Raw genomic sequence first — 14,230 nt, forward strand, 5'->3', positions numbered from 1 at the left:
GTTATGGTTCAAATACAGAGATAGAAAAACAATTGCTAACATGTACAGGTACCAAACAGCAACAGTAACAATTGAAGAACATAAGAAAGAAGCCGTAATAAGAAAGGGAGTCCGACAAGGATGTTCCCTATCTCCGTTACTTTTCAATCTTTACATGGAACTAGCAGTTAATGATGTTAAAAAACAATTTAGATTCGGGGTAACAGTACAAGGTGAAAAGATAAAGACGCTACGATTTGCTGATGATATAGTAATTCTAGAGGAGAGTAAGAAGGATTTAGAAGAAACAATGAACGGCATAGATGAAGTCCTACATAAGAACTATCGCGTGAAAATAAACAAGAACAAAACAAAAGTAATGAAATGTAGTAGAAATAACAAAGATGGAACGCTGAATATGAAAATAGGAGGAGAAAAGATTATGGAGGTAGAAGAATTTTGTTATTTGGGAAGTAGAATTACTAAAGATGGACGAAGCAGGAGCGATATAAAATGCCGAATAGCACAAGCTAAACGAGCCTTCAGTAAGAAATATAATTTGTTTACATCAAAAATTAATTTAAATGTCATGAAAAGATTTTTGAAAGTGTATGTTTGGAGTGTCGCTTTATATGGAAGTGAAACTTGGACGATCGGAGTATCTGAGAAGAAAAGATTAGAAGCTTTTGAAATGCGGTGCTATAGGAGAATGGTATTGCGGCAAATAGATGAAGAAAGAAGCGTTTGGAAAAATATAGTTAAAAAAAGAGACAGACTTATAGGCCACATACTAAGGCATCCTGGAATAGTCGCTTTAATATTGGAAGGACAGGTAGAAGGGAAAAATTGTGTAGGCAGGCCACGTTTGGAATATGTAAAACAAATTGTTAGGGATGTAGGATGTAGAGGGTATACTGAAATGAAACGACTAGCACTAGATAGGGAATCTTGGAGAGCTGCATCAAACCAGTCAAATGACTGAAGACAAAAAAAAGAAAAGTTTTTGGTTCGAACTCTTTTAATTTTTATTAATAAAATGTTAAGGGGCTATTAAAATTAAAGTAGCTTTGGCACCTACATTATATTCCGACCCCGAAATGAGAAACAATTTGTAATTAATTACTGTGATAAACGTTATACTCTATTTTTTCAATATTTTTAAACGATTCTCTTTAAAATTATTTTTTTTACTAATTGCGAGCCTGAACGTACTCAACCCTAATCTTTTTCAAATTGAAATAAAAATACAAGTTTCAAAAGTCGGAAGAATGAAATTACCTTACTATTCTTCCTCAGAATCTGTAAAGGCAGTAGCGTTGTTATCAACTCCATGATATAGTCACGATACAGTGAAACAAGACTGGACCATAAATGATGTACTAGGGGGATCTTGTAGTCCCTGTATTTTCTTTTGAAAAACAACTCTGCGAGATGCCCGTGCAACTGATGCTTACAATTTCCTACCGAGTAACGTTTGAACGCAGTTCTCGCCACGCACGCTCGATTTTCTGTGTATGAGTTTCCGTGTCCGGATGCATGAAATTATATTTGTGATTCATCGCTAAATGTTGATAGCCTTCGTGTTGCAAACAATTATTGTACCGGGAAGAGTACAATAATTGTACACTTTTGTACGATAGGCAACAAGGTGACGTGTGTGATAGCCGGTGTAGCTAACTCTACAAGGAATTATATTTGTTAAAATTGATTTCGGAAAAAAGATGTGAAACAGTAATTTGGATTTACAGAGTATACAAAAAAAAGAATATCGATTATACGGGTCCCCTACTGAAATCCAATTGTTTGTGTATATAAAAATAAAATCACCTATACGTATAACTTATATATAATTTTTATTTTTAACGTTAATCAGACGAGGTTAGCGAGCGTAGGTTATGTTCGATTAGATTATATCGATTCCGTGTAATGAAGTATCGCGCACTGTATCAATATAGCCTAACCAAACATAACCTACGTTCGCTATATATATATATATATATGCCAGTAGACAGCTTCATTGTATCCTGAAAGTATCTTGGTCCGATTTGCCTCATATTCGGAATACGTGTTACTTACATGGAAAGAATTATCTCTGCAAAAAATTAACCCGCTAGATGGCGCTGGGGTTGTAATTGATGGATCAATTAGATCCACTATTGATTCCATCAATAGATGGAAGTTTTTTTTTTTAACAGAGGTTAAAGTTGAGGCAATGACCCGCCGCCTAGATGCACGTGGAGCTTCATGTCCAGCCAACAATCTTGTTAAAGCCTTTGCGGTATTCTCGACCTCTTTACATTTCTGTGCGAGATGAGAACTAAAATTTTGAGCCGGATCTATAATGACACCAATTTATTTTGGTACTGCCACACGGTCTAGTCTACGATCGCCCACGCGGAGATTTAGGTCTCTGAGTCGCCTTCTTCCAGCCAGAAAAATATAGTGACATTTATATAAAGACAAAGATAGTTCTCGGTCCAAGAGCCAGTTATTAACCAATGTTAGCACTTCATTACCGGCAACTTCAAGGTCACGTTCAGTTTTGGCTTCAATTAATATAGCCAAATCATCGGCATAAGCAACTATTTCCGAGCCTTCAGGTAATCTCAGTCTGAGTATTCCATCAATTGCTTCCATCTAGCAGTTAATGATGTTAAAGAACAATTTAGATTCGGAGTAACAGTACAAGGTGAAAAGTTAAAGATGCTACGATTTGCTGATGATATAGTAATTCTAGCCGAGAATAAAAAGGATTTAGAAGAAACAACGAACGGCATAGATGAAGTCCTACGCAAAAACTATCGCGTGAAAATAAACAAGAACAAAACAAAAGTAATGAAATGTAGTAGAAATAACAAAGATGGACCACTGAATGTGAAAATAGGAGGAGAGAAGATTATGGAGGTAGAAGAATTTTGTTATTTGGGAAGTAGAATTACTAAAGATGGACGAAGCAGGAGCGATATAAAATGCCGAATAGCACAAGCTAAACGAGCCTTCAGTAAGAAATATAATTTGTTTACATCAAAAATTAATTTAAATGTCAGGAAAAGATTTTTGAAAGTGTATGTTTGGAGTGTCGCTTTATATGGAAGTGAAACTTGGACGATCGGAGTATCTGAGAAGAAAAGGTTAGAAGCTTTTGAAATGTGGTGCTATAGGAGAATGTTAAAAATCAGATGGGTGGATAAAGTGACAAATGAGGAGGTATTGCGGCAAATAGATGAAGAAAGAAGCATTTGGAAAAATATAGTTAAAAGAAGAGACAGACTTATAGGCCACATACTAAGGCATCCTGGAATAGTCGCTTTAATATTGGAAGGACAGGTAGAAGGGAAAAATTGTGTAGGCAGGCCACGTTTGGAATATGTAAAACAAACTGTTAGGGATGTAGGATGTAGAGGGTATACTGAAATGAAACGACTAGCACTAGATAGGGAATCTTGGAGAGCTGCATCAAACCAGTCAAATGACTGAAGACAAAAAAAAAAAAATAAATAAATAAATAAATACATAAAAAAATAAACTTTATTAATATTTTGTTTTCAGAAAAATTAATAGTATTTATTTTTTATACTTTTTTTTTTAAATTATTTTATTTGTGGTAAATAAGTGTAAATAGAGAGTACACAATAAATCGGATACCTATTTTTATAATATTTTATTATAAACAAAGAGAGAAAAAAGGAAGAAATTTATTTTAATATATTTGTTATACGTAATGAATCACACAGATAACGAGTATATAGGCAACACTAACTAAAATGTAGGTTATACTGAAAGCATACCATGTAACCTAGTAGATAAGAAACAAGGTTGCCAACCAACCTTGACTAAAACAAGGTATTTCGTCTAATCTAGAAAGAAAAAAAATTGAAATCATTACTAGAACGTAAACATATATTCTGATTATAAGAATATTTCTAACTATGTAAATACTTCTCGATTTAGCTTAAAATTGAAAAACCGCTGAACCGATGTGAATTTTGAATTATTGATGTTTATTTAAATTTTCGAATTAAATTTAAATGTTCGATTCTACTAATTAATGAATTAACAATATTGCATTTTACAGCGTCATTTTTCATTAATAATATTATGAAAGATAAAAAATTACGGCTGCGCGAATAAAATTAACAACAAAAATAAATTTGTTTCCTTTTGTTATATCACCTTTTATTTTATGGTAGAATTTTAACAAAAGTCTATTGTTTCTTTCGAAAAGTTATTCTTACTAAAATTCTGAAATCCACACGAGCAAAGCCGCATGCAACAGCTAATTTGTTAATAATACAGGGCGATTGAGAGAAACCGGAAATTTAAAAAATTAAATAACGTTAATGAAAAATTTTTTTTAGAAAATGAATTTTATTTCATGTAATTGTACAAATGTTGCCATTTTAGGATACATACATTTTAGTTTATTTTTTAAAGATGACATCTTCCAGGTGACCTCCTCTTCTACGTAAACACTCACGAAGTCTCTTCGTTAAATTGTTCACGGTTTGACGTAACATCTCGACTGGAATTTCCGCAATTGCTTCTCGGATCTTTGCCTTCAGTTCTTCCGTCGTAGCAGGTCTACTGTGGAACACTTTGCTTTTAAGGTGACCCCGCAAAAAGTAATCGCAAGCTGAGAGATCAGGCGATCTGGGAGGCCATCTAATGTCACCGTTTCGTGAAATGACACGTTGTCCAAACAATCGGCGTACAGCTGCAATTGATATTCGTGCAGTATGTGACGTTGCTCCGTCTTGTTGAAACCAGGCTGTGTTAAGAATCGGTGGAAATCTCTTTTGTTGTTCCGCAACAAAGGTTTCAAGCACGGCTACGTAACGAGCCGACGTCACTGTAATCGCAAGACCGTTGTCATCCTCAAAAAATAAGGTCCTATAACACCGTAAGCTGACATAGCACACCACACGGTCGTTTTCTGGCTGTGCGACGGACGCTGGTGAATTTGCGTAGGATTTTCTTGCGCCCGGTATCTGAAATTTTGCTCGTTAATAAATCCGCTGAGGTGGAAATGCGCTTCGTGTGACATCCACAGTTCGTGAACAAATTCTTCGTTATCGTTTTTATGAAGGATTACATTACAGAATTGTGCTCGCACAACTGCATCGTTCGGTTTCAGTTCCTGGACGATCTGCAACTTGTTCGGATGGAATTGAAAGTCCTTCGCTAACGTTCTTGGAACGCTTGAACTACGCGATTGTAAAGATGCTGAGAAACGACGGATTGACCGATGTGGACTTCGTGTGACAGCATCTTGTAAAGCTTGAACGTTCTGTGGTGTACGGACGGTTCGCTCACGGCCTGGAGGTTTCTTTTTCATCGCCGAACCGGTTTCCTCGAAATTAGATATCCGTGTTTTAATTGCACGCGCTGATGGAAAACGGTCGTGCCGTCCCGGATTAAAATGACGGCGAAATTCTCTACGCGCTCTCTCCACACTGTCATTGTTTTTGTAAAACGCTTTGATAGCAAATGCACGTCACGCACCACTCAAAGGATCCGTGAAAACTAAATGGCAGGTTGGGTTAGAGAGGCTGTCGCCATTTATCAAGTGGTACCAATCGCCCACGCCTACCGACACAACTTTCAAAATTTCCCGTTTCTTTGAATCACCCTATATTTCTTAAAAATATTTCGATAAAGTGCGTCGTTAATATACAGATTAAAAAAAAAAAAAAAACAGTAAAGATAACATGTCCTCTTTTTATTCTGAAATTCCCGCGTTAAAATCCGAAACAGGTATAGCATTTTTCATCGGTTATAAAATTTTCATTGCGTATACCTAAGCATAAGTTTCGAGCTTATAAGGTAAAAAGGTTTTAGAAATTAACTTTTCAGGAACCCAAATTCCGCAATCTTAGATTCCTTCCATAAGAAGAACGAAGAATAGAGAAAGGAAAGAAGATATCAAGAACGACAATGTGATACTTCGCCCGCCTAGTTCTTTTCACAACTTTTTATATGGTTATCAAAAAAATAAACACTACAACACCACCTCAAAAAAAATTCCTTACCCGCCATCATAATCCCCTTTCCCACAGAATGGGCTAGCTCTAGGGTACAACACCGTATAACAGCTCAAACAAAACATACTTCCTTATAAATAAATAGAAAAGTGTAATGAAAGGACAGGTCCCAAAATCGCACGGCACACTCCCCTTACAGGTGAATGACCTCTTAAACAATGCCCACTCTGCACAGAAAGGGAGCGCGTCGCGGATAAGCTTAATAGCAAATCGTTCATCCGGGTCCCTACCGTTGAAAACTCCATTGGATCGGAACGCAGCTCACAATTTACCAAACAAATCAATCCCATTTTCTATTTATCTCGTTAGTCCATTAGAATGATCCAGCAGCAAAGGGCAAGCAGGGATTGGAGGTGCAGGAGAAGGCCAATATGGCGCTTGCAAAGATACATGAATGGTTGCAAGAAAAGGGACTTATAAATTAATAAATGTAAGTTCATCACGTTTACTGGTAGAAGAGTTAATAGAACGTCTGAACATTGTTGTGAATGGACAGGAAATAATGGAGACAAGTTGCCTGAAATATCTGAGAATTCTCTTTCAGAGAAATTGTGCCTTTTCTGAACATATTAATAGTATATGCAATAAAGCGGACAACATGATAAAAGGGTTAAATATGATCATGTCAACAAAGAAGGCTCCTAGAGCGTCCAAAAGAAAGGTGACAGCGTCGGCAGTTGTATCATCTTTATTGTATGCAGTGCCTGTATGGTGGACTTCATTACGTATCAAGAAAAACAAAAATAGACTTGTGAGAACGCATAGGAGGCTGTTGATGGGAGTGGTTTCCGCTTACAGAACAGTCTCCTATGAGGCACTTTGCGTTTTGGCAGCAGTACCTCCAATCGACTTAATGGCCCATTACAGGGTAGAGATATCGCAAGGACTGGAAACTCAGGAGGCTAAGCGTAGGCTGATAACTAGGTGGAAAGAAAGGTGGAGAGCGGTAGGACCTGCTAGCAGGACAAAACAGCTAATCCCTGACCTTGAGAGTTTTTATCGATAGGAAACACGGGGAGGTGGACTTCTTTTTGTCGCAGTACTTTACGGGCCACGGTAATTTTAATTATTACCTTCACAGAGTTGGGAGAAGACAAACGCCGGCCTGTATGTACTGCGGCATTGAGGACGATGCAGACCATACCTTCAAGGAATGCATCAAATGGATACAAAATAGACGGGACACAAATTTATCAACGATGAGACCTGAGGAGATTACGAGTAACATGCTACACAGTGAGGGCAATTGGAAAAGAATTGAAGGAACTATGAGGAATATCTTAACAGTAAAAAACGAAGACGAGAGGAAACCGGGCTTCTGAGTAAATAGATTAGGGTAGGGTGGATAGCCCCAGTGGTGAGGGCCGGCATGCTTAGGTGTGTCAGTTCCAAGGATCCAGTGGGGACTCCGAGGGAGAATAGGTCTATACAAGTGTAAAAGACCCATCGATGCGTCACGACTTTCAAAGGTATGGCGTAGCGATACAGAAGGGCAAATGAGACTCAAAAGACCTGACCGGTGGGCCGACCTGCCTTGCCGGACATACAACCGGTAGGTGGGGAGGCCCATTAGAGTATAACAGGCACTCCCCTGGGTGGCGTAATACCAACCAGTCGGACCGGCCCAGGGGAGCAGAGTCAAAAAAAAAAAAAAAAAACCCACCAAAGAACACCGGTATCCACGATCTAGTATTCAAATCCGTATAAAAGTAACTGCTTTTACTAGGATTTGAACTTTAGAATTCCCGACTTGGAAATCAGGTGATTTGGGATGACGAGTTCGTCACTAGAGGAACCCGGTGGCTTCCTTATACAGAGTGATTTTTTATTCCTGTTACCCAATTTTAAATGTAATTTAAGAAAGGGAAATTTAGGTGGAATAAAAAAATGTATTTGTTACTTACAAAAGAGATTTTATAAAAAGCTATTACTTACGTAATTGTTAAAGAATATGTTCAAAATGCTCACCCCTTGCGATTATACACGCACGGACTCTATTCAGTATATTAGCAGAAACCTTTTTAAGAGTCGCATTGGAAATATTCGCGATTAAGTCTGTAATATAATAAGTTAAATTAATAACTTAACTTATTAAGAAAATGGGAAAACACATAAGGCTCGTTAAACCCTTAAGAAATGTGAAATGTGTAGGAGCTCTATCTAGTTGGTAATACATTTCAATTCGTTTTGCTAAGGGGATATTTTCCAGCAATATAAAAATTCATCACGTAAAAATTCCAGATAATTTCTCCCTGTGACACGATGTTGTAGTATGAAAGGACCAATTAATTGGTCATCTATGATATTACACCAAACATTCACTGAAAATCGTTGCTGGAAATTTTTTTCCACTGTAGAATGTGGGTTTTCTTCAGATCACCGATGCGCATTCCGTGTGTTGTTTATTCCGTTACGAGTGAATGGAGCTTCATCCGAAAATAGTATAAATGGAATTAAATGTTGATTCATATTAACCCGTTGACAAAACTGCAGCCGGCTGGCGTAGTCACCAGGCTGGAGATGTTGCATTTTCTGAATACGAAAAGGATGCAATCCATTATTATTTAATGTCCTCCATACTCTACTTTGTGAAATATCGAGCCGTGTTGCAATTAATCGTGTGCTTGTTGCCGGACTACGTCGAACCATCTGCTGAATGTTTTCACCTTCATCAGCACGATTTGCTTGTCGTTCAGATGAAATATGAGCGCCGGGAAGTGTACCGTTCTCACGAAGATTATTAAAAATTCTAATAAATACTTTACGATTTCGTACAACACGACCAGGATACCTATGACGTTATTCCGTAACCGCTGCCGCAGCACTTCCATTGCAAAATCCGTAGATAAAAATCACGTAGGCATATTCGGCATTAGTGAAGAGATACGCGGCATTTTTCAAAACAAAACTAAACAGAATTTCGCCTTTTTTAACAGACTTGATTTTTATGCACCGTAAAACGAATACAAAATTACACTTCTTAACAGTTTTTTGAAATTTTTACGATAAGAATTCGACGTAATATTGCAAACACGTTTGTTCAGCGAAAGGTTATTTTAACACATTACCACAATTAATTGACAACAATGATTAGTATTTAAACAAATTGTGATGAGAAAAATCAGTGTTGCCAACTTGTTTTCTGTAGGTATAAAATTATTGTATCTACCAGACACATCTGTTTTCTTTTTTTTTGTAACATTTCTTCTAAGTTTTCATCGGTTTTGTTGTTAATAAAAGTCGACGTGTTTAAAATTTTATTTCTTTTCTGTTGACATTATTTACATCAATCTTCTTATAATTAAATTCTCTACATTTTATTTTTAAAAAATGTATGATTTATTACCAATTTAACAACGTTATTGTACGTCAAACGTAAAAAAAATGTGTTTTTTGACCCTATTTTTGGCGTTTTACATGGAATATCTTAAAAACTCAGAGAAATACAGTTCTGGGCCCTATTTTCTTCGAATTCCCAGCTCAAAAACAATTGAATTTGCTCCTTAATTGACCTTCCCAGAATTTCAGAAAGCCTTAATTTACCCAGAGGAACTGAAACCGGGGCGAAATCTTTCACTCTCTATAACTCGCTAATGAAGCGTTTTCGGACCTATGGTTATATGAACTTTTTTCTTATTTTTAGCCTCTAGAATGAGTTGTCAAAGTATTGCCCTAGCCTCCTGAATCACTCTGTTTTTTTTTGTTTTTTTTTGTCTTCAGTCATTTGACTGGTTTGATGCAGCTCTCTAAGATTCCCTATCTAGTGCTAGTCGTTTCATTTCAGTATACCCTCTACATCCTACATCCCCAACAATTTGTTTTACATACTCCAAACGTGGCCTGCCTACACAATTTTTCCCTTCTACCTGTCCTTCCAATATTAAAGCGACTATTCCAGGATGCCTTAGTATGTGGCCTATAAGTCTGTCTCTTCTTTTAACTATATTTTTCCAAATGCTTCTTTCTTCATCTATTTGCCGCAATACCTCTTCATTTGTCGCTTTATCCACCCACCTGATTTTTAACATTCTCCGATAGCACCGCATTTCAAAAGCTTCTAATCTTTTCTTCTCAGATACTCCGATCGTCCAAGTTTCACTTCCATATAAAGCGACACTCCAAACATACCCTTTCAAAAATCTTTTCCTGACATTTAAATTAATTTTTGATGTTACCAAATTATATTTCTGACCGAAGGCTCGTTTAGCTTGTGTTATTCGGCATTTTATATCGCTTCTGCTTCGTCCATCTTTAGTAATTTTACTTCCCAAATAACAAAATTCTTCTACCTCCATAATCTTATCTCCTCCTATTTTCACATTCAGCGGTCCATCTTTGTTATTTCTACTACATTTCATTACTTTTGTTTTGTTCTTGTTTTCTTGTACTAATAAAAAAGGGTATAATCTCTCAAAAATCATGAAAAACCGGTTAAAAGCGATACATTTTTACTCGCTAATTAAGTGTTCTAAAGGGGTTTCTTGTCGGATGTTTGACTGATCAGCAGTCACAATACGAAAAAACAATGATAAAATTCAGTTAGATTACAGTGAAGGGAGTAATTTTAAAAAGATTTGACAACCGGACTTTGAGCAAATCGATCGAGCTGTTTCAAACTGTTTTCAATAAAAATTAAGTTTAAATTTTCCAATAAACGCTTTAAACATGTAGACAACTGGACTGCTTGTATCGAATTACAGGATTAAACACGTAATTCAATTTTTACCGGCAACTGTAAACGTCAATTAACCGTTGGGCGAGTGAGTTAAATATCTCAAAGGTTACCATATAAAGGAAATGTTAATCCAAAAAATATTCACATAGGATACAAAAGAGATAACTAAAAATTTAAATCGCTTAGGATTTGCCGACGACTTAGCTATATCGGCTAATAGTATGGCAGAAGCCAGAATACAAATAACAAGTATGGAAGAACTTACGAATAAAATCGGACTTAAAATTTCTTACGAAAAGACTAAAACGATGGCTATAGATCCTTTAGTTATTAATTAGCATTTTAAAAAAATTAGGGTTCAAATACAGAGATAGAAGAACAATTGCTAACATGTACAGGAACCAAACAGCAACAATAACAATTGAAGAACATAAGAAAGAAGCCCTAATAAGAAAGGGAGTCCGACAAGGATGTTCCCTATCCCCGTTACTTTTTAATCTTTACATGGAACTAGCAGTTAATGATGTTAAAGAACAATTTAGATTCGGAGTAACAGTACAAGGTGAAAAGATAAAGATGCTACGATTTGCTGATGATATAGTAATTCTAGCCGAGAGTAAAAAGGATTTAGAAGAAACAATGAACGGCATAGATGAAGTCCTACGCAAAAACTATCTCATGAAAATAAACAAGAACAAAACAAAAGTAATGAAATGTAGTAAAAATAACAAAGATGGACCGCTGAATGTGATAATAGGAGGAGAAAAGATTATGGAGGTAGAAGAATTTTGTTATTTGGGAAGTAGAATTACTAAAGATGGACGAAGCAGGAGCCATATAAAATGCCGAATAGCACAAGCTAAACGAGCCTTCAGTAAGAAATATAATTTGTTTACATCAAAAATGAATTTAAATGTCAGGAAAAGATTTTTGAAAGTGTATATTTGGAGTGTCGCTTTATATGGAAGTGAAACTTGGACAATCGGAGTATCTGAGAAGAAAAGATTAGAAGCTATTGAAATGCAGTGCTATAGGAGAATGTTAAAAATCAGGTGGGTGGAGAAAGTGACAAATGAAGAAGTATTGCGGCAAATAGATGAAGAAAGAAGCGTTTGGAAAAATATAGTTAAAAGAAGAGACAGACTTATAGGCCACATACTAAGGCATCCTGGAATAGTCGCTTTAATATTGGAAGGACAGGTAGAAAGGGAAAAATTGTGTAGGCAGGCCACGTTTGGAATACGTAAAACAAATTGTTGGGGATGTAGGATGTAGAGGGTATACTGAAATGAAACGACTAGCACTAGATAGGGAATCTTGGAGAGCTGCATCAAACCAGTCAAATGACTGAAGAGAAAAAAAAAAGTTATTAATTCTGTAAATATTAACGGAAACAAAGTAGAAATTGTAGAAAAATTTAAATATCTTTGAGAGATCATTACTTGTAATCGTAACGAAAAACAAAATCGGACCGAAAGACTTAATAAATTATTTAAAGCGCTACAAGTAACCAAAAATAATTACAACAAAAAATCGCTCTCGATTAACACTAAAATTAGACATTACAAAACTGCGGTTAAACCGGTAATAACTTAACCGAGCGAGACTTTATTTAGATTGAATCAGAAAAATAGGAACGAACCTTTGCTTAAAGTCGAACGCAGGATTCTTAGAACCCGCATAAACGATAAATATAAACACGAAAATCGGTACAGATTATCGACTAATAAATTTCTGTACGTAAACTTGGAATCCTTAATCGATACTATGAAAAAGAAGCGAATTTCTTTCTGCGCACACTCGTTAAGATTACCGCAGGATAGGATTACTAAGAGAATTATCGATCGATTTTGGTCTTTAAAAAATCCGCCATTATGGATCAAAGAAATTAAAGAAGACATGCAAGAATTAAATATGACTTACGTAGATTTACTTAATAAATCGGAAAAATTAAAATTTGTTATTAAATATCAGAATACCGACTTTAAAGTAAGAACTTTTAATTATACAAAAAGGGTTTATTCAGAAGAGGATCGTAAAGCAAGATCATTAAGAATGACTAAATATTAAAAGCTAAGAATTTAAAGGCCAAAAGATCGGCAAAAAAGACTTGAATTAGTCTGGCTAAAGTGGTCCTTTGCGGCCTTAAAAGTAAAAAAAAAGGAAATGTTACGCAAGCTTATTGAAGCTTGCGTAACCCTACAAGAAAAATTCAATATGTGTCGTTCAGTAAATCTGCTATAAAAAATCATCTAAAAATGTAAAAAAAACTTTCGTGTCTTGTCGGATTTTTGTTGTACACGCAGAAAATAATAATCCCAGCAGTCGATATTCTACTAAACAAGAAAATAAAACAATTTAAAATTCCAAAAACACTTTCAAAAAAAGATTTGAATGTTTGTATCGATTATGATTGGATCATCTCGAAGTCTTTGGAAAACGATACGATAATAAATAATAAAATCGCTCAAAAAAATGACAATAAAATGAAAAAGCGTTTTCCATTAAAAAAAACAAAAATTTTTATGGTATTCGTCTTACTTTTACGTATTTCAACTGCCACGACGTTGACGAAAATTCACAACTGCAGATAATGAAAACCGAAAAAAATAGAAGACATGCTCTTACGATAGAAACGTAAACAAATTACCAGTTATTTAAATTGCAATAAATAATAATTAAAACTGATACAAATGAAATTTTTAAATAGAAAAATGCTAAGTGACTAAACATTTTTGTGGATTTGAAATGTTTTTACATTTCAAAATCGTACATGTATGTTTTTAATTTTTTACTTTTTCGATATTATTGTAGTGTGTAAGTGTAAATACACTTACACACTACACTTATTATACCGGATGATTCAAAAGGACTTCATAAAAAAAACATAAAAATTAAATTAGGTAACAGATTCGGTTGAGGTGTAATTTTGTAGAAAAACAATCATGTTTTGATTTACGTAGTTCATATTAGTACCTAATTTGGTCAACATGTTGTTAAAAATACGACGTGCGACAATGAAGTAATGAGACTGATGTGAAAAAAAATGTTGTTTACCGTTTTAGTCATGTTTAGTGTTGTCTCCTTCAAAGTAGTTCCCTCCGATTGCACACACTTATATTCCAGCGCTTTTGCCATTGACGGTAACATTTCTGGAACTCATCTTCTGTAATATCCTCCAAAACCCACGTCACAGCTTTTTGGACATCTTGTGTTGTTTGAAAATGGTGTCCCTTGACCGCCATTTTGACTCTGGAAATGGAAAAAAGTCGCACGGAGCGATATCTGGTGAATAAGGCGGCTGTGGTAGTACTGAAATTTGTTTTGAGGTTAAAAATTGCTGTACTGATAGAGCAGTATGGGATGGCGCATTATCGTGATGCAGAATCTAATTATCAGCAACATTGGCACGGACACGAAGAACTCGTTTACGAAGTATTTCTAAAATTTCTTTGTAGAAATATCGGTTAACTGTTTGTCCAGAAGGCACCCGCTCTTTATGAACAATTCCCTTGGAATCGAAGAAGCATACAAG

The 14,230-nt window shown here is 35.6% G+C and overlaps 1 protein-coding gene across 3 annotated transcripts in view; it reads right to left on the bottom strand.

The window, feature by feature from the left end:
• The window catches only part of LOC142332858 (ras-like GTP-binding protein RhoL), a 202,798-nt gene that overhangs the window by 21,061 nt on the left and 167,507 nt on the right, over positions 1–14,230 (bottom strand). The window lies entirely within an intron of this gene.

This window comes from Lycorma delicatula, chromosome 12 (genome assembly GCF_047948215.1).
Source record: "Lycorma delicatula isolate Av1 chromosome 12, ASM4794821v1, whole genome shotgun sequence".
Classification (NCBI taxonomy): domain Eukaryota; kingdom Metazoa; phylum Arthropoda; class Insecta; order Hemiptera; family Fulgoridae; genus Lycorma; species Lycorma delicatula.